Here is a 21236-nt window from a genome sequence, read left to right as displayed (position 1 = left end):
TCTGAGTAAAACCAAAGTTACTTTCCCTAGTAACTAGTTACTTTGAAAGTAACGAGTAACTTGAACTAACTGAGTTACTTTTGAGAGAAGTAACTAGTAATGTAACTAAGTTACTATTTTAAAGTAACTTACCCAACACTGCTAATTACCCTAACTTGCATGTCTTTGAAAAAAGCAGAAGAAAAAGCTCCAGATAGTCCAGAGAGAACCCATGCATGCACAGAAAAAACCTGGAAGCTCCACAAAGAAAGGTCCTAGTCTTAAATCAAACCCAGGACCTTGCTGTCGTCCCAGACCTTGTTGTGGGGCAATAGTCAACAGTGCTAACCACTGCACAAGTATGCTACCTAGTTTAATACAAGAGTAGGTTCAAAAAATAAAAAGGCATTTAAGCTCAGACGATAAAACCTGAACAAATATATGCAAGAGAAGGTCCGTGTGGAGTAGATATCTCAGGGCACTTAAAATGCACATTTTAAGGTCAAGAGGATAAGGAAAAGTCAAGAGTCTGCCAAATGCCCAGAACAAACGCTTGACTTCCCCTTTAACATACATGTGAAATCAAATTATTATGAGGAAAGACTGCAGAGATTGAATTTAGTGTGAGACGGGAAGAATCGTGGCCAAAGAAGATGAAAAACTCAGGGTGAAGCTTGAGGCCAGGGGGTGGCGGTGAAAGGTCTTCAAAGTCAGTATAAGAGGTTTAAGAAATGTGAAGGGCTGCTGAAAGCAAAAGAAGAGAAATATGAGTTCGCAGTAGGGACTTGAGGCCACTCGAAGGGCATGGAGGAGATGCGGAGTAAGGCAGGAGGTTGCTGAATATCAGAAACAACAAAATTAAAGTGTGTGTGTCAGTGCAGGAAAAGCAGAAAAGGAATATAAAGATTTTGAGAAATTTGGTTAAATATGAGTAACCAAGAGCCAGGTTTGATTAGATTTATTGTCATTGAAAAGTAGATTAGTCAAACAATAAAATAATGTTTGGCATTCAATTTGACATGCAAACATGCAGTGTAGCTTCGTGTTTGCAACTGGTCAAGACGCTTAGGATGACGTCTCTGTAGGAGTTCGTGACATTTCAGGTAGAAAGCTCATTTTTCTATAAAGTCTGCAGAAAGTACAACCATTTCTGATTGTGTTGGTGCGCCAACTGAGGACGCCCAAGACAATCAGCTTAAGGACACACTCCACCTCACTGCCTCTGAAAATGGTTAAATTGAGTGTGTGAGCTGCCCCAGTGTTAGTCTACAGTAAGCTCCTTGGTCTTCTTGGTGCTAAGGGTCATTCATATCTCCACACCAAGCAGCCAGCTGTTCCACCTCCTTCCTGTAAGACTCCTTGTTGTTCCTGCTGATAAAACCTGGCACCATGTGGTCATCTGCGAACTGGTGTTTGATTCATGCTCATAAACCATTCAGAAATTTTCAGTTTTTGTCCTTTGCAATGTTTTTTTTACTAGAAAAAATAGACTTTTTACAGTGCTGGGGTCCGTTCTTCGTACCTCGCTTACTACATCCAAGATCAAATGACACATCCAAGATCAAATCATCGCGCTAACTTTGAGCTCGCTATTCCGGTTCTCCGAACACCCCTGTTGTTGACGATTAGTATAGCTGGATGAAGTAATGTGAGATCACTGGGTGGCTTAACAGGGGCTACGCATCGATAGTAGAAACATTGATCGGCAACCCTTTGATTGGTCGGCGAAAATGTCGAAGGAGCGCACTCGGTATTTTTCGGCAGCAGAGCAAGAACTCTTGAGTGAGGGCTTTCAGGAGTTTCAGAGTTTAATTAAAACGCAAGGGAACACTGCAAAAGCAAGGAGAGAGGGCTGGCAGAAAGTTGCTGACAAATTAAACTCGTAAGTAATTTAATAATAATAATAATAATAGATTGGATTTATATAGCACTTTTCAAGGCACCCAAAGCGCTTTACAATGCCACTATTCATTCACTCTCACATTCACACACTGGTGGAGGCAGCTACGGTTGTAGCCACAGCTGCCCTGGGGCAGACTGACAGAAGCGAGGCTGCCATATCGCGCCATCGGCCCCTCTGGCCAACACCAGTAGGCGGTAGGGTAAATATATTATATTATATTACATTATATCCTCTTTCAGATTAGAGCCACGGCAGGACCCACTAGAACATGGGAACAAGTAAAAGTGAAATAGAATATTCTACAGAATGGTAATATTTATCACTTATATTGCTTGTCGTCTCTTGGAAAGAGACCCTGGAATACTCTGTTTGTTTATAACAGCAACCAAGAAAAGGGCAGAGCAAAAAAAGACATGTGGTGGTCCTGCACCCCCTCGTCAACAAGTTGGTTAAGTAAATAATACCCTCACGGGAAAATCGATATCTCTCTATGAGCACACTGTCGCGCTGGGCTAAAGGATCCTGTCTATCCCGCAATATACGCTGAATTCTGAGGACTCTCCTTATCAGTCTTGCACCTTCCGCAATGGGTGGCTCGCGTATACGGACAGGACATGGCTGCGACAGGCTTCCCAAATCCACCTTCGCTTTTATAGCCGTGGTCTCTCATCTTGATTACATGAAGTAATTTACAATTACTACTCTGAACTGTGAATTACATCTGTAATAATCACATACATGTAATAGAATGTTAATAGTACATTTCCCTTTTTTAGGAAATGACCTGTATGTATCTGTGTGACATCAATAAAAGGATCAAGTGCTGCATTGTCTTTAGTTACATTGATGTTATTTATTTATGGTGAAACAGTGGAGGAATATCGCTGTTGCTTTCGTATAAATGAAGCGGACATACCTGCGTGGCCGCGAGCTAATCCTGTTTACATAAAGTAAACCTGCTCCCGGATGAGCTTCGGGGAACCGAACGATCCAAGATCACGCGAAATCGTCAACAATCAAATCCAGCTAACTTACTTAGCGAGGTACGAAGAACGGGCCCCTGGACTTTTTTTTTTTTTCTTCATATTTTATCTAAGGCAACATGGTGGTAAGGTGGTTAGCACTGTTACCTCAGAGTAACAAGGCCTTGAGTTCAGTTCCACCATCAGGCTGAGGTCTTTCTGTTCTCTTTGGGTACTCCAGCTTCCTCCCACAGTCCATAGACATGCAGCTAGTGGGGTTAAGTTAATTGGTAACTCTAAATTGCCCAAATGGTTGCCTGTCTATATGTGACAGACTGGTGACCTGTCCAGGGTGACATCTTTTTTATATGTAAGAATGGCTAGAGAAAAATTCAGGCTTTTAGCTTCAAACACTGCCTCAGTTTTCAATGTGGAAAGAAAAAAAAAAAGGCCTGAAAGCCTTAAAAAGTGTTTGATATATGAAGTTAAAACTTTACAGCAATCATTATATACGTTTAAAGTCTGTGCGTGACATTTTTCAAAAATAGGATGCAGTCGAGGAGAAGGCCTGTGCTGATTTGAAATAGAATGAATGTTAGCAGCAAAGTAATCACAAGATTTGGAACATGTGGCAGACGCTGAGCCTCTTGATATGCAGACCCTCCATCTTGATCAGGTAGCAACACTGCACTGACTTTGAGACTAACTTTACAATGCAAATTAATACACTAATGGGTATAAATAAGGATAGAATGATTGTCTCTGCAAAATGAATAACTTCTGTTTGTAAGTTCAAAACGTGTATTCATATGCAATTTATCCAGCTTGAAAGGTTGTCATATTTTTAGGCAAAATGGGTTGTGGCTCATTGGTTACCATGCTGTATTTGAAAACGTTATTATTTGTGTTTTAAGACTGTTTTGCTTCCGAGTTTTTCAGGGCTCCTCCATCAAACAGCCCTTTGGGGATGCTTTCAGCTAGGCAACAGTTTTATGAAGGGAAAAAAATCCGTTAATGCCTTGAAAAGTCTAAATCTGTAAACATCTTTTCAACAAAGTAGCAGATGCACTACAATTAATGCTTTAGGGAGAAAGCCTAATCTGTTTCAAGCAATTGCATATTGTGGCCACAAATTATTTTAAAATGGGAGAATGAATAATTCAAAACCTGGGATTTTGTGCACAGACAACAACTTTGAGTTGCCGTCTGTGGCGACGCTCAGGCTTCGGAATTTAAGAGTACGACTTGTCTTCTGCTTAACAACCATTATTTTAATAATTGTTTAAATTCTCTTTCATCCCAGATTAGCTGTGGTATAATCCACAACACCCTGTGGACAGGGTTTAAAATACAATCTGATTTATTGATCCAACAGTTTATTTCACAAAATAGAGCAATGTAATAGATGTAGTGCTCACCAGTACCAGCAGCTAGAGACTAATACTAATACATTTAGCTGCACTGGAGGAAATGTTAATACATTTTCAGTAAACTCAACGTTGCGCCTCATAAAAATGCAGAAACACTTTTTGTTTGCAAATTCAAGGTTGATGTTGCGCTGTTAGTTTATGCCAGACCTGGATCTGTCACTGCTGCCAACCTCATCAGAACCCCTGAGCAAGAGACACTTTTTGTCATACATAAAAGAGCTTGCATACAAAAAAATTAGGAGTACTTATATTGAAAAAGAAAGTTAAAGTTTTTGCACAGCATTTTCAGGGCAAGGAATGTTTTAGTCAAAGCAGTCAAACAGGTTGCACAACAGTGCATTTAATATGATGGCTTGATGTCAGATTACTTTTTTCCCCATTTCATACTCTTACAACCATCATTCAATACCACACTTACTTATTTTTAAATTACATGTGAGTGTGAACTGAAAATTGTAATTTCACCTGCACTGACATGAGTGTGCCCTGAGATTCATATGAATGAAATTAGATTACATTTTAAAGTTTAATATGCGTGACATTTGAAGAGGTTTTGCTTTGCAGAAGGTGTCATTACTGGTCTAATCTATCAACATTTTGAGGAGAAGGGTGAAACAGAGACGATGAAGAAGCTCCAGAGGATAAATCATGGTGAAATCGAATAAGGTCGGGCCTCAAGAGTGAGGAGGTGAACTTTTGTCTGGCTTCAGTTCCACCCTGTGAGAGAAACAAGGAATGGAGTACCACTTGGAGGTGCTTCAAAGAAAGTTACTAGCAAAAGGAAAGGTGAAGCAACAACCTCTTACAGATTTGAGAGCCAAAGTTCTGTATGCGTGAGTTTCAAGTACTTGAAGCACATGTAATGGCACCTCTGGGTATAGCTATTTGTAATGAATGAAACGACAGGCTATCACTGAGAAACCTCTGATTCGTTTTGAGAGAAGATGATGAATTTGGAAAACGGTGTGAGGGAAGAAGCAGACATATTCCGGTCTCTCGGATGCCCTTGAGTCAGAAACCTTTTGAGGAAGCAACACTTCTTTTTAAATCCCTAAAAAATGCTTTGTTGTTTAGAAGAGAACATTTTTTAAAGAATAAATCATTTTGTTTTAGAAAACATTAAAACATTTATTTCCCAAAGACAGGGAGAAATCACTGACTGTGATGCAGCTGTCTGTCCAGCCTCACACACTAGCCTTTGTTTGCCTTTGTGTGGGTGGAGAAAGTTTTTATTGCTTTCATTCTGAGTGTGCTTTTTTTGCTCTATGTGAATGTATGAAAGCACTATCCATGGTTGCTTATAAATTCATATAAAGAAAAATGTTCAGCATTCAGACAGACAGAAGTTTTCCCATCCAGCACTGGCAACACAAAGTTAAAGCTCCAATCTCTAATATTATGCTGTATCTCTGCAAAAAACATAAGCACAATTAAAGAATTGAGCTACTGCAGTGTACGGCTCCTTGGTAAAACATTTTACAGGAATTTTTAAACCACTGTAAGATTCTTGTGCTGCATGAAAGTGATGCAAGAGTTGCCACTAGGAATGAAAGATTTGTCAGAGGGAATGGCACCCGTGGGAGGGAAAACTTTTTAGGAGCTTCGGCTCTGTCCTGTAGCTCTTCCCCGAGTCTTCATTCTGAATGTTTAAAGCCGAGCCACATCATTTTTTGCTTCAATAACACCAGTATTTGAATGCAGCAGAGCAAAACTTAATGAACTTAATGTGGATTGATGGAGAGTTCAAGAAAAGCGGGGGGTCAGTTGGTTATATTGACAAACACAGTTATCTGTCATGGTCCTGGGTCATTTTGACCCAGCGTTTTGCGTTTCCTTGAAGTTCATTTTTGTGCCTTGTGTTTGTTCTGATTTTGTATTAGTTTAGGGTTGAACCTGAAGTTTAGTGTTTTATCAGCCCTACCTGTGTCTGTCCTCGGTGCTCTGTTCGTGTCCCCGTGTTGTGTTGTAAATCAGTCTGTGTGTTTCCTGCTTTACTTTGAAGGCTCGTGTTCTGGATTTCCTGTTCTATTCTGAAGGTCTGTGTCTGTTGTCATTGTGTTCAGCTTGTGTCCTCCAGTCAGCGTGTGTATTAGGATCAGCTGTTCTCCCTTCCTGTGTGTGATTACCCGATTACCTTGTGTGTGTGTATTTAGTGGGTGTCGGTCTGTGTTCGTTGTCGGCTTGTCTGAGTTCATCCGTGTATCGCTGTGTTTCATGGTGCTTTGTTCCCGTCTCTGTGTCTCTGCCCCGCAGCCCTTTTCGTATGTTCTCAGGTTTGTTATTTAGTTTTTCCCAGTTTAGGTTCCCGTTAGTATTTCTCATGCTTCATTGTCTGTTTCTGCCACTGCCACTTGTAAATAAACGTCACACTCTTCATCAGTCGCTTGCTTGCATTTTGGGTCCTCATTCATCTACAACACGACTGCTGCCCCAGCCGTGACATTATCTGAGTATTGAACATTTAAGTTTATCAAGTATTCTATATCTCCCACTACTATGTATCCTACTACTCCTCTACTCCACAACATATCCTATTCCTAGACTTAGACATGGCTTTCTGGAAGAAATTGGTGAACTTTTTCCCAAATTAAAACAAAATGTACTATATTAGTGTCATTTAATTGTAATATTCATATTGACAACTTATAGTAATTAACTTGCAGTGTCTCACATTCTCATCCAATTACTGCCACAAGCACGATGTCCACATTTCCCCCCTGTAAATTCAGAAGAGCTGGATTAAATTAACTATAATTTAAAGACTGGCACAAGTTATACAGTTCAGTACATCTTACAACACGGCAACAAGTTTGTTTTACTCAAGTATTTGAATGACGCTTAACTTAAAAAAGCACCACTGACGAACAATGGGGGTGTGAGGTCAGTTTTTTGATCATTAATATGCAAATTGTCATGACCATTGAACAGCGGCCACTGATCAATGGCCATGAGTACCATCGACAGAGAGCTGGGGAATGTGTCATGGATCTGGGTCATTTGACCCAGTACTTTGAGTTTATTGTGTTTTTGTGATTCTTTGAGTTGTAATGATTTAGTTTTCTGCAATTTAATATTGAGTTTAGTACTTTTCATGCCCCTGAATTTGTTGGTCATTTCTGGTTTGTTCTCTTGTCTATTAGGTTCTCTTTGTGTCTTTGTCTTCATCTATGTGACCCTCACTCCCTCACTCTCCAGGTGGTAGTCATGTCCTTGTATCTCCCTTAACAGTTTACATGCTTCCCTCTTTCTGTCTCCTCCCTTTGTCTCCCCACTATGTCTTGTCCCTATGGTCCTCCGGGCATACCTTTCACCATCTTACAATGCTGTGATTGCAGCTATTCCCCAACTCTCTGTGAATGGCCATTAATCAGTCATTGATCAAGTCCAGATGAACATAGTCAACTTTTTGGGCTAACTTTGAGACAGACAGGTGCCTGAGTCCTTTAAAGAGACATGGTGGGAATAAAATTACATTCATTCAGCAGATTTTGTAGTCAGATATGACTTGAATCAATTTAGCATTGTGCCGCTAATACCAATCTATTTCTCTAGACAGGAAATCAATTTTTCATGTGTGAATGCAGTAATGAGATTAAGGAATATAAGCAGAGCACAGTCACCAGCATCTGCAATACATAAAAGATTATTAGAAGCTCCTAAAAGTGCACATTCAGTGCTTTTTGCTGTAATTTAAAACTAGACTGAAAAATCCAATCAGTGTCACTCAAACTTCAAAATGATTGCAGCTTTAAAAGACAGCTTTCTCCAGAAGTTTAGACAGAAATGGCAAGCTAGAGATTAGTCTAGAGTTTGATGGATCATTTGGATCAAGAGTGGTTTTCTTTATCTTTACAAGAAGAGCACAGCTGCATGCTCAAAATGTGGAGAGACTGAACCTGTGACCGGACACAAATTTGTAATTGCTGAATCTCTGGTAGCCAGTGAACAGTGGACACTGCTATGTTGTACTGTGCTGGGGCAGCACAATGAGGACAGTGGACACCAACAGACTGAATAAACTGACCTGCAAGGCCAGCAACACTGTGGGTGTGGAGCTTGACTCTGTGACTGAAGAGTCAGAGAGGACAAGTTACAGAAAATATTGGACAATCCTTCACATCATCTCCACGATGTGCTGGACAGGACAGCAAAAGACTCATTCAACAAACAATGCCCCACAGAAATTTCTCACCTGTGGCCATCTAACTTGATGGCCCTGTGACACCTTGGCTAGTTTCACTTGCCATAGCTTGTTTATATTGATTGTATGTGGTTTGACTTTGAAGTATTTATTTTAACATATTGCATCTTGATGTGTTCTGGCTGGTTCGAGTTTGAATCTGAAATCAGTGATCCTTTTGCTCTCTATACCTTTGAAGAACCTGGGTGGAAAGAAAGCGTTTATTAAACTTGTCAGTTTTAGTCTAAAAGTGAGACGGGCTCAAACTGATGAAACACAGTGGTTGGTATTATGTGGTAAAGTGCTATAGCTGAGCACGGCAGCATTAGGCAGACAATCTGGTATCTGGTCATTTAAGTGAACTGCAGCTCTGCTCTCCTGTATTGCATATCTGAGTGAACAAATAGGCTTGTTCAGCGGTGGTTGGAGTTTTACTTCAGAGATGTATGACCTTAATGTGGCAACAATAGCCATGTGACATTAAAATAATTATGATCTCATCTGTGTGACAGTTCAGCGCATGGTCTTTGAAAGCCATAGCAAACTGGTCAGTGGTAATTGATGTGAAAGGATGTGCTCTTCAAATAGGGGCACTGGTTTTGATCATTATTTCAGCAACCATAAAAATAACTGACATGTGATCATTAAAAGTGGCAATTACAATTTCAAAGATAGTCAGAGATGAGCTAAAAAAAAATCCCAAACTAAATCTTGCCTGTGATCCAGCTCGTGAGTAGGGCCTTACTCCAGGCACCGAGGCCCATACTGTACAAAGTATTATTCTTTACTTATTATGAGTCCACACAGATCTCGCTGCTATTTAAACTGTTAAACAGAAATACAATGAAAGCGAATCCCACGTCTATTAAAATGGATAATAACAGTTTTTTTTAATGTAGTCCTTTAATAACTTTCTGAAGTTCTCCACATTCCCCACATTCTGTTCAAGTCCACCAAGACTTACACAGACGCTACTTTTCTTTATTTATTCATGTGCATGTGGCTCTATAAGACTGCACAAACGGGGATTACATTTAGGGTTAGGGTCACAGACCTATTTGCAGATAATTGGGCATAAGGGACTGAGTTCAGCAGAGAAATCTTCAGATAACTGGCCAAATTTCAAATGAATTCAAAGTTAACTGAATATTAGATGTGAGAAACTGTGCTTTACTTAAACACTTTTCTCTGTGTAGCTTCCTTGTCGCTGTGGCTACCCATCTGAGGAGAAAACGTGTTTTATACATTACAATTTGTATACATGCTTTGGAGAAATAAACTGTAGTTTGAAAACTAGCTAGACTAGCCAGCTAGCTAAAGCTTGTCTCCTTAGTCTGATTTCATTCAGCTGTGTTCCATGTAGAGTTTTTCATGTCCCTAATTACCTGGTGTGTATATATTGTCTGAGTCTCCTTTTGTGCTTTGTTGCGTCGTCCCTCATGGCTGCGTCCTTGGACTATTTTCTCCTAACCTGTCTTCCTTGTGTTCTGAGAGAGTCAACAATAAAGTTGTTTTTGAGTGTTACTTTGTGCTTTTGGAGTCCTGGGTTTGGGTCCAAAACTTACCCTCCACACATCTGAACCCATTTGTCTGTATCTAAATATTTATAAAGACTGTTTATATCTATAGTCAAGTTAACACAAGATGCCAATATAACCTCCCACTCACTCTTGCTGCTGCATCAATAATACACAGAGGACCCAAAACCTACTTAAATGTTTGACTTGTTTGAGATCTGGAGCTGATCATGAAACATCTGGAAATATAATCTCAAAGCCCAGTCTTAATCCTTCTGTGGAGAGCAGCAACGGGGACTATTTCTTGGAAGGTGTTTTGCAGTTGAATTCATGCACATCTTGAAGAGCAACCATGTCCGTGTATATGTACATAATGAAAAAAATGTTATGGGCTTTTAAAAAGAAAAATTTTACCCATTTTTTTTTTTTTACCAATTTTCATAATGGTGAAATCATGTGTGGCATCACAAGGTGGTGGAGGGTAATGAGTAGAAGAGCAAGTAACCAGTGATGTCACAAACACACTAGGACTGCAGCAATTGGCAGCTCAAAAGCCTTTACAATTATTTTCAAAACCCAACAACTGGGACTGTCACCCAGAGAATAATTAGTTTGAACATATGCTAATTATCAAGAAGGTTCTTAGATAAGATAAGATAAAGTTCTTATCTCATCTTATCTTATTTATCCCGAGGGAAATTCTTTTGTCTTAAACATGCTCAATGCGGCAAGAGGAAAAAAAGTACACAAGAATAGAATAAAATAAAATAACATAATATCAATACAAGTGACATAATGTCGGTGCAAGGAATAAAAATAGAGTAGCAGTATATAATGGGGGAATGAGACAAACATTCAATAACAAACATTCAGTAAGATACAGATGAATAATAATATTGCACAATCTGAGTAAAAAGACAAAAATTGCATTAATATTAATTCTAAAAAAGTCATCTACAGAGGGAGGAAGAGTTATATGGTCTTATTGTCACAGAAAAGAAGGATTTCCTGTGGCGGTCAGTTCTGCATTTAGCGGCGATCAGTCTTTTGCTGTGTGTGCTCAGATGGGATCAGAAGGGTTGTTCATGATATTGAGAAGCTTTTTAGCATTCTCCTCTCAGACCCCTCCACCAAGTTCTCCAGTCTGACACCCAGGACAGAACCAGCCTTTTAACCATCGGTCCATTAGGTCAGTTATACTTGAGAGAGAGAGATGTGGTTCAGTGTAAAAACTATTTATTGACATCTATTTATCTCAAATGTATCACATAAAAGAGCTCAGGAATCGATTCTACATGTACTGTAAAGCAGTTGCTTACCACTGGGTGAATGGGATGCCAGATGAGGTCAGGTCCAGAAAATCACCAACTTATGTTACGTGCAACTCATCTACTCACACTATGGTGCAGCTTGAACCAACGGTGCATAAATAAGCACATCACACAGAAGGCCCCACCACCAAGGCACCCAGTCACCTCCACTTTAGGCCTTCTGCTTCTAAATAAAAGAGAAACACAAGTTGTTAATGTATCCAAAACAAAAATCAAATGCACCCTCTGTGGTTAACCTGACTGCAGAAACACACTGGTGATCATCAGCTAGAAAAAGGGCCTCCTACCAGCTGAGTAACAGCTAACTATCAGATAACTTCACAGTGCTGGAAGGCTTCAAAGGAAATAATCTGCAGGTGATCTCTACAGAAACTTGAGTAGCACCAAACAACAAAAATGAAGCCAACTGAGTCTGAGGCAGCAGCAACATGTGCGCGACGCCCACCTGTAACAGTTATGCACAGCAACAAGTGAGTTAGTGGAAGATACTCAAATAGCAGCTACGATTTATAGTAGCACCATATAATGTGATTGACTAATAACGGTCATTAATAATGGAATACTGAAACATAATATTCATTCTGCTACACATACATGTCTCATTGTCAGATACCACAGCATCCTCACACCTATTTAATTTTACAGAAACCAGATGAATTCCCAGATACTGGCCTGAAAGCATTTTCATTCAGACGGCACACTGTACATGTGGTAATAAGTGTCACGGACCCAGTTCCGGGGACTCGGGGTTCGTGAACAGTGTGGACCTTTATTGTTATTAGTGTATTGGATGTATGTTTGCTGCACTGTGTTCTTGTGTTCAATGCTGGTGTGTGTATGTGTGTGAGGCTGGAGGATGAAGGACAGCCACCTGCAGGCCTGATGGGTGTGGCCCTGCCAGCTGCTGGTCACGCCTAGCTTACCACACACCTGCTTCTGATCAGGATCGTCGGGGGAGCTACTTAACAGAGCGATGGAGCTTCCTCCGGCGCAGGATCGTTGAGTTAGACTCCATGTCAGTGTTTCTAGTGTTGTTAAAGTGTATGCCTGCCGGAGTTGGTGCCATAACGGCTGTGTCTGTGTTTTTCCCCAGGAGGACAGCGGAACACAGGACTGCAAGACACACGGGGTGTGTGAAGGCACAGGGGCAGAGAGCACGGGATACCAGCACTTGGGAGAAGACACGTCACGGGAGTCGAGGGAGCACTTTTGGAGATTCAATGTGTGGTGTACCATTACCTCACTGTAAATAAACCCACTGTTCATTCCATTAAGTCCAGCGTTTGGGTCCTATTTCTCCTACATCCCCCACGGTCTGCCCCCCAGACCGTGACAGAACGATCCTGCCAGATGGACCCAGCGGACTTTTCGGAGAGGTTCAGGAGGGAGGTGACAGACAAAGTAAATCGTCTATGTGAACTGTGGCTGGAAGCGCACGCGGAGGGTTTACGTTGTGCTGTGGAGAAGCGGTTGCAGGAAACACTGACTTGTTTTCCCTGGGTGTTGGACAATCTTTTTCCGATTGTGGCGGATTTCCTGCTCAACACCCTTCACCTCCACTCTCCGATCCAGGCTGCCCCCCCCACTCGGCCAGCCTGAGGTTCTTCAGCCTGATACGCCGGCCCCGACGTCTACCCGGAAACGGCGTTCGCGCCGCCGGCGTTCCTCACCGCAGCCGCCCTCCCGGACATCTCAAGAACCGGCTGTGGTGAGTAATAAGGACACTTTTTCATTTCTCACCCCATCTGCTTTTTTGTTTTCAGTGGATGGTGACACCGCTGACGCTGCTGCAAGCCGGCCAACAGTACAACTAGCGTGGCCTCATTCAGCAGTCTCCACGCCACTGGTGGCTTCACCATCTGCGGTTGTAGCGCCGTCATCATCCCATCCGCATGCAGTCACCCCTCGGCCATCTTCTTCACCGGCTCTACCTTCACCTTCCCCACCTGCGGACACCGCATCACCATCTTCGCCTCCGGATCATCCATCTGTGGCTGAAGCGCAGCCAGAGGTGCCCGCACGGCCAGCTGTTGAGCCCTGCGAGCCGGAGCAGGAGCCCGGAGAGCGGGAGCAGCGGCTCGGCGAGCGGGAGGAGCTCAGCATGCCCGAGCAGGAGCTCAGCGAGCTGGAGGAGCTCAGCATGCCCGAGCAGGAGCTCAGCGAGCCGGAGGAGCTCAGCATGCCCGAGCAGGAGCTCAGCGAGCTGGAGGAGCTCAGCATGCCCGAGCAGGAGCTCAGCATGCCCGAGCAGGAGCTCAGCGAGCCCGAGCAGGAGCTCAGCGAGCCCGAGCAGGAGCTCAGCGAGCCGGAGGAGCTCAGCGAGCCGGAGGAGCTCAGCGAGCCGGAGGAGCTCAGCGAGCGAGGGGAGCCCGCGTCGCCAGCTGTAGAGCTCAGCGAGCCGGGGGAGCCCAGCGAGCTAATGCCGGAGGAGCACTGAGCTGGAGCAGCTCAGCGAGCCACCCACTGAGAAGCCCGCACCGCTGCTGGCGGACCTCAACGAGCCGGAGAGACCGGCGTTGCCAGCAGAGGAGCTCAGCGAGCCTGGTGAGCCCGCGCTGCCACCGGAGGAGCTCGGAGGTCCGGAGGGATCCGCTGAGCCAGAGCTGGAGGTCGGCGTGCCGGAGGGGCCGCCACGTCCAGCAGCCCGGCCGCCACGTCCTGCAGCCCGGCCGCCACGTCCTGCAGCCCGGCCGGTACATCGAGAATCATGGGTTGTGCTGAGGCGGGAGCTACAATGCCGTCGCCACCGGACCCGTGGCAGGCCGCCGGAGGAGCAACGCCGCCGCCACCGGACCCGTGGCAGGCCACCAGAACCGTTCCACCGCGGCTGCCGGACCCATGGCCGCCCGCCGGAGCTCCTGCGTTTCCATCAAGGGGTTAGAGGTAGGCCACCTGAACTTTTTTGCCGCCACTGCCTAACCCGCAGCGGGTCCCGCTTGTTTTGCCGTCCTGCAGATCGGCCGCCAGAACTGTTTGCTGCCACTGGACCGGGGGATTGGACTGTTGACCTGTGTTTTTCTTTTGTTGCTTTGTGGTGGCTGTTTAGCGGAGTGGTTTTGGGGCCCTCCGTCCTGGACCCCCCGCCACCCGCCCTGGGTTGGTTGTTCTGTGGTTTTGTTTTGGGGTCGTCGGGAGTCGACCCTTAGAGGGGGGGGTACTGTCACGGACCCGGTTCCGGGGACTCGGGGTTCGTGAACAGTGTGGACCTTTATTGTTATTAGTGTATTGGATGTATGTTTGCTGCACTGTGTTCTTGTGTTCAATGCTGGTGTGTGTATGTGTGTGAGGCTGGAGGATGAAGGACAGCCACCTGCAGGCCTGATGGGTGTGGCCCTGCCAGCTGCTGGTCACGCCTAGCTTACCACACACCTGCTTCTGATCAGGATCGTCGGGGGAGCTACTTAACAGAGCGATGGAGCTTCCTCCGGCGCAGGATCGTTGAGTTAGACTCCATGTCAGTGTTTCTAGTGTTGTTAAAGTGTATGCCTGCCGGAGTTGGTGCCATAACGGCTGTGTCTGTGTTTTTCCCCAGGAGGACAGCGGAACACAGGACTGCAAGACACACGGGGTGTGTGAAGGCACAGGGGCAGAGAGCACGGGATACCAGCACTTGGGAGAAGACACGTCACGGGAGTCGAGGGAGCACTTTTGGAGATTCAATGTGTGGTGTACAATTACCTGACTGTAAATAAACCCACTGTTCATTCCATTAAGTCCAGCGTTTGGGTCCTATTTCTCCTACATCCCCCACGGTCTGCCCCCCAGACCGTGACAATAAGAGAATATTGTACTATGATAACTAGAAATTAATTTTAAACAGCTGCTTCAGAGATTTCCGCATTAAACGGGAGGTTCAATCATCTGCAAATAGCTCTACTGTAATCAAGACTATAAATGTGTTAGAATAACATTACGAATTATTTATGCCAATAACCCATGGCTACAATATAACCAGGAAAAAAAGTGTGCAATTACACTGAACAGAACATGTTTGAGCTCTTACTGCACACTTACTGACAGCACATATGCAAACTATGGAATAGGCAGGCTTTTATATAGCACTTTGAATAATTTTACAAACCACACAGTGCACTTTATTCTATTCACTGTAAACAAATAACTTCTTCTCACATTAAGGCCAAGTCCTGGCACTAAGAGTTTTTAGTTGACTTGCTAAATGATTTAAATTCCCACACTCCTAAATCATAACTTGGATTCTTTAAAGGTCACTGATTTATCTTGTCTAGAAATGTATTCTATGAGATATTTATCGGGCGTGGAGGCACCACCAGTGTGACTAAAAGTATGAATATTTAAAATGAGACACACATGTTGGCAGAAGAAGAAATGACTAAATATGTGCAGCTACATTTATTCCTATAAATAGAAAGGGATGCAATGAGGGTTGCAAATGTAAAAGACATCTTTGAAAGCTGTGGACGAATGCTCTGCAGACAGCCAGACAGAAAGGTAGTGGTGACCTACCCGCATAAAGAAAAAGGTGGGTGCTTTTTACAAAAATGTGCTTTCAAAAGCATCCATTTGACTTTTCAGAGAGGAAGATTAGCTTTGGCTATGGTGGTGGACAGTGGAGAAGTGCAATAGACTGAAATTTAACTTCCTGCCCACACAGCTTGACTGACTCCAGTGAAACCTTTATATGTTAAATACTTATTTATTAGACAGCCAGTGTGGACACAGACACGTGTCCTTTCAGTCTGATCCTAGCTGTTCTCTTGTGTAATGAAGATGTTCCTTAAGATGCTTCATATTCTTTACATCGAAATTGATCATCACATTGATTTCATCTTGATTTATTTTAAAAAAAGAAGAAAAAAGGTGTGTGGGGAGGTGGGGGGAAATTTCTGGTTTGTGACTAAGACCACTGTAGTGTAGAGGCAAAATTAAGCTTTAGATCCAATTATGTCCAATTAGAAGAAAATTGGTCTCCGTGTACTACTGTTACTGCCTGCTAATGTATGTCATTATTCCCTGCTGAGTTTCATTCAGGTCAGCTGACAATAGTGACATTTGCTCTAACATGACAACTTCTGCTTGCTTTACAAAAATGGAGCGCAGAGAAACAATAGACTGTGAGAATACAGGCTCAGTGCATTGCATATTTAGGGAGGAAAACCTTGACCCCTACAGCGAGAATGAATCCAGTAGCTGCTTTATGATGTGAAAGCCTTTTTCTGACATGGTTTTGGTTCACTTCTCCCATTACAGAGACAATGTCAAAGAAAATCAATACAAAAGTTCTTCTGAGTGCTTCTGTCCTGCTGGATAATAGTGCCCCCATCCAGCAATTATGATTGGTCACTGAACAACTTAATGAGAATTAAAATGATATGAATAATTATGATAAAATTAAATGAGGGGGTATCTTTGGCAAGAATGGTGCTCCACACAGTTCAGAATCAATGACAGCTGAACTTTAGTTGAGTCTGACCACCCATGGTGGCCCCAAACCTTAAAAAAACACTTTATATTGAGCTTTTTTTTACCTGCTTTAACAATGTGAAAACATACTGCAAAGTCCATTGACACAAAACTACATACATGTGCAATTAAAATATAAAACCAAAGTATAGAGTCCAAGATGATATATAAAAATGTGTCTATTACATTATTATATTCTCACAATTCTGTGGAATTATAAATTGCCTTATGGATTCAAAATATAAAGAGCTACTTTTAACATATCACCTTCACATGAGGGCTTGGAAGTTTATCCATCTCATGTATTGTTTGCTGATCCAGAAATGCAGGGTGCAGCCAAAACTCAACAAAAGTTCGATTTGGTTTGTAGATCTCGGTTGCTGTTGTGCAAGTGTGGGTAGCATCCGTGAAGAAGGTCTCATAAATTATTTCAGAGAGCCTTGATATGCGTCATGTGTGGAGAGCTGTATGTTTTGATGTGCTGTCAAAGGGATAGCCAAGAATATCTATAAAACATTACTGTTTGCCTTTTTGCGTGCCCCCCAGAAAGCTTGTTTACTTCCTGCTGGTTTTATTCCAGCAGTAAAACTACATATCCTCCCTTGTGTTGGTATTCACAATGTTTACACAAATGTTATTATACTGTAAAAACAGAAATAATATCACTGTGAGCAAATAATGAACTCGTGACTAGGAAGATTAAATTTATCTCCAGCATCCATGAAGAACAGAGCGAAGAAAACTGCAGCAGAAAGTATGGTGGCCTGGACACAGTAGCCTCTGTAAATGTCAAAGCAAATCTCTCAGGTCAGACTATAAGTTGCTTTTCCTGAGAGGAGAACTTGTTAATAGAACAAAAAAAATACCATTTAATGGGTTTAATATACCGATCAAACAGGACAACTTATAAAATATTAATGCTGAAGAATAAAATGTTTATTTGTTTTCTTTTGGGGTGTCACCACCAGGTCAATGCATTTCAGGTGCACAAAAATTCAATACAAATTCATCTGCTAGCAGTTACTTGAGGGCAATTCTTTAAAAAACCCAAACGATAACAGCAGAGCATGAGGAATCTTGAGGTGTCCCTGAAATATCACTAGTGTCATCAGCCAGAGGCTGAGACATCTGTCACCTTTTATTCTTTTGATACATCATTAAATCTTCATTTTCTCCCATGAATATAAACTATGGCTATATTGTGTGCTATAGTCCTGCAAATACATCAGCGTCATCCTATATTTTCTCCTTTTTCATTCACTAGAGATAGATGATGTGAGGGTGAACACAAATGTCACAGCAAGTGGACGTTATTCTCTAAACTTAATTAAGTGAGTAAAAAGGGATGTGACTGTTCTTGCCAAAAGCAAATTACCACAAGATGAACAGGCAATGAAGCTGCAAATTACAAAAAGAGCATCTATTGATGCTTCCTCTGTGACAAAAAAACAAAACAAAACTCTTTTGTGTGCTCAAATAGCAAACATTATGAGATCTAAAGTTGTCTTATCAATATGATAAGCACACATAAGCACCAGTGTCTTTTCTCTATTTCAGAAGCATAGGTTTTTTTAAACACGTGGTAAAATGTGACTAGATTAAAAAATAGTTTTGACAGAAAAAAAACAAGGCTGTGAGATAAAGAGATCTGCTGACAGCATGATACTTCCCATAACACTGATGCTCAGCAGTGTCGTGCAGTACTGCAAATTTTCACACCAATACCTGTATCCATACCAATACTGATACTTTTAACCTATAAAAGCAGCCTAAGTAGGGGAGAGCAGTGTGTCATAATTTATGAGATCAATCATTTCTGAACACATTCTACAGACACTTCCATAGTGTATGTAAAAGTAACACAATTCATTGGTCTACACTCTGAACTTATAGGCGAGAATTAAGATATCAGTGCTATAAAGCTAGTATTGGTTGGATATCAATACCAGTGTTAGGATGGATACTATGGATATTTAGATCAATCACCTTTAATGCTCAGAGTTGGCTACAGAAAAGCAATATATGGATATAAAATTAATAGATGAATGAAATTTAAAAACCCCTGGTCAGATTGTTGCAAACAATGGAAGTGAAAGCAATGAAACAATGAAAGAATAAAGTTACGTTGAAACCAAGCACACCATTGTTTTTCTTGTGACATTACCAATAAGTTTGATGTGTCACATGGCCCTCTTCCTATTGAAAAAACAAAAGTTGTATCCAAGATGGCCGACTTCTAAATGGCCACCATGGTCACCACCCATCTTGAGGAGTTTGCCCCCTCACATATACTAATGTGCCACAAACAGGACTTTAATATCACCAACCATTCCCATGTTATTACGGTGTATCCATATAAGTGGCCCACCCTGTATATGTTTGCCATGCTCGTGTCCTCCCAGGTTAACCTGCGTTCTCTATCTTTGTCCTCTGTGTTCCTTGTTGGACTGCTGGTATACATTGTGTTATTGTAACTCACTACCACAGAACCCACAGCTCTCATGCTTTGTTTGCTTACCTGTTAATCCGTTCAATGCACTTACCAGACCTGTCTTCTTTTGTCACAGATCTTGTCCTGCTGTAGCCACCTGCTTCTGGAGAAACTTGTGTTCCACTCCCACCCACAAGAAAATACTTATCTGAGCTCAAACTCATCAGAAACAGTATTCTTACCTGTTTCTGTGCTTGTGCCACCCAAAGACTCGCCTGTAACCTCCACTGTAAAAGCAATAACTACTTGAACCAGCAACCAGCTTGGAAATAGAAACACACTCATCTGTCAAACCACTTGATGGTAACAAGACTTAATCTTGCAAAGGAACAGAGATTTCTGAATAAGGATAAATACTTACTCGTTATAAATTTGAAGTGTTCATTAAAATCATTAAAATCCTTGAACTTTCTTCCAGCGTGTCCTGCCAATGAATCTTTAGCATGGCCTTAGCAGAAGCTATGACAATATTATGATCAACTGAACTCCTTTTTTTTTATTATTATTTTTCTTCCTTGGAGCCTCCTACACATGGCTTGGCAGTGTTATGACTGCTAGCACTTTGGTTTAATTACTTTTTACAAATCATTTCATAATTTGTTGCAAAAATCTGAATAATCTCCATCAATACTCATTCAAGTGAAAGGCGGGGTCAGAGTGGATGAATTAACCAACAGAGTGGGAAAAGCAGAAAAAAAATCTATTAGTAAGACCATAATTTCAGGTCCCTGGGATATGTTGGAGCCTATCCCAGCCACCACAGGGCCGGAGGCAGGGTGCACCTTGGGGTGTGCCACGCAGGGCTAACACAGAGAGGCAGAGAATCATTTACGCTCACATTCACACCTATGGGCAATTTAGAATCACCGGTATCTCTTTATCTGTCCACCATACACAGACTGACTGCTCATATGCCTAGAGAACAGAATCACACATAATTTTTAACGTGGAAAAGTTTTTTTTAGTGCAAAGTGCTAAAAATAGCAGCACAACTGAATAGTGAAACAGCAATGTTTCATGGCAATATAACTCATAATCAAAATGTTTAAAAGGCAAGGTTTAAGCCACATAATACAATTACAACATATTTACAGTGTAAAATGGGGAAATAACTAAATAACACAGAGGCTCTGCGTATAAGATGACTTACAGTTTAGGTATTTCTACTTTCCTGTGATAAAATGAATTATTACTCCATTAGTGTATGAAATTTGTTTTGTCAACGTTTTCTCAGGAAGAAGAGAATAAGACCAAAGTGAACCTTACTGACTGGCCTGCACACAGTCCTGACTCGATTGATCCCACTGAAAATCTGTGGGGTGAACTGAAGACCAAGGTCCATGTCAGAAAACCATCAAATCTGGAGGAGAAAAATGGGCCAGGATTGCTCAGGAGACATGAGTGAGACTTGTTGAAAACTATAGCAAACAACTACAGGCTGTTATCCCCCCCCAAAAGGATACAAATATGTATCTACACATTTTCAAGTAAATATAATTACATTGTAATTTCAAATAAAATGTTTTGGAAACTCCATTTAATTCTAGATGATTTGTACCCTTAGCCCTGGGCTGCATTCCAGATATAAGCAATGGGCGGCTGAAAAATTGATTCAGTTGAATATTTCCATCTAAATGGTTAATTTCAATATCCTTTCTCGCCCAACTATCAACCCTGTGATTGGCTGATATTTGTCTTGTGCAATCACACCAAATACCTGTCTGTCTCCCAGGCAAATGCTTGAGTCTGATTATAAGGCCATGTTTGAAATTATACACATTTCAGTGTATTTAAAGCTATCTAGCCATCTATCTGTTATATCTGTGGTGTCGCTGACAGTCTGTGACCGTCTCCTTTGGCAATGAAAGTACAGAAAATACAAAAACATGTTTTGAGTCAAGGATATAATTTAAACTCTGTTTTAAGACAAATTGTAACAGCATGTATGTATGTAGGTAAGTACAGTATGTAAGCTGCCGTTCTGTCATGGTCCTGGGTCTT

General features: G+C 42.0%; 1 long non-coding RNA gene across 1 annotated transcript in view; it reads right to left on the bottom strand.

Annotated features, from left to right (window-relative positions):
- Window positions 1-9319: 9319 nt before the first annotated feature.
- Window positions 9320-21236, bottom strand: part of LOC145419725 (uncharacterized) — a 61682-nt gene continuing 49765 nt past the window's right edge. Inside the window, exons 2-3 of the long non-coding RNA XR_013901062.1 lie at window positions 11291-11468; window positions 9320-11170 (exon numbers count right to left, since the gene is read on the bottom strand). This is a non-coding gene — a long non-coding RNA (uncharacterized LOC145419725). The remainder of the gene's footprint in view (window positions 11171-11290; window positions 11469-21236) is intronic.

Source organism: Astatotilapia calliptera, chromosome 13 (assembly GCF_964374335.1).
Source record: "Astatotilapia calliptera chromosome 13, fAstCal68.1, whole genome shotgun sequence".
Lineage (NCBI taxonomy): Eukaryota > Metazoa > Chordata > Actinopteri > Cichliformes > Cichlidae > Astatotilapia > Astatotilapia calliptera.
The sequence above is the reverse complement of the archived record's forward strand: the minus strand, read 5'-3'. Positions and strand labels throughout refer to the sequence as shown.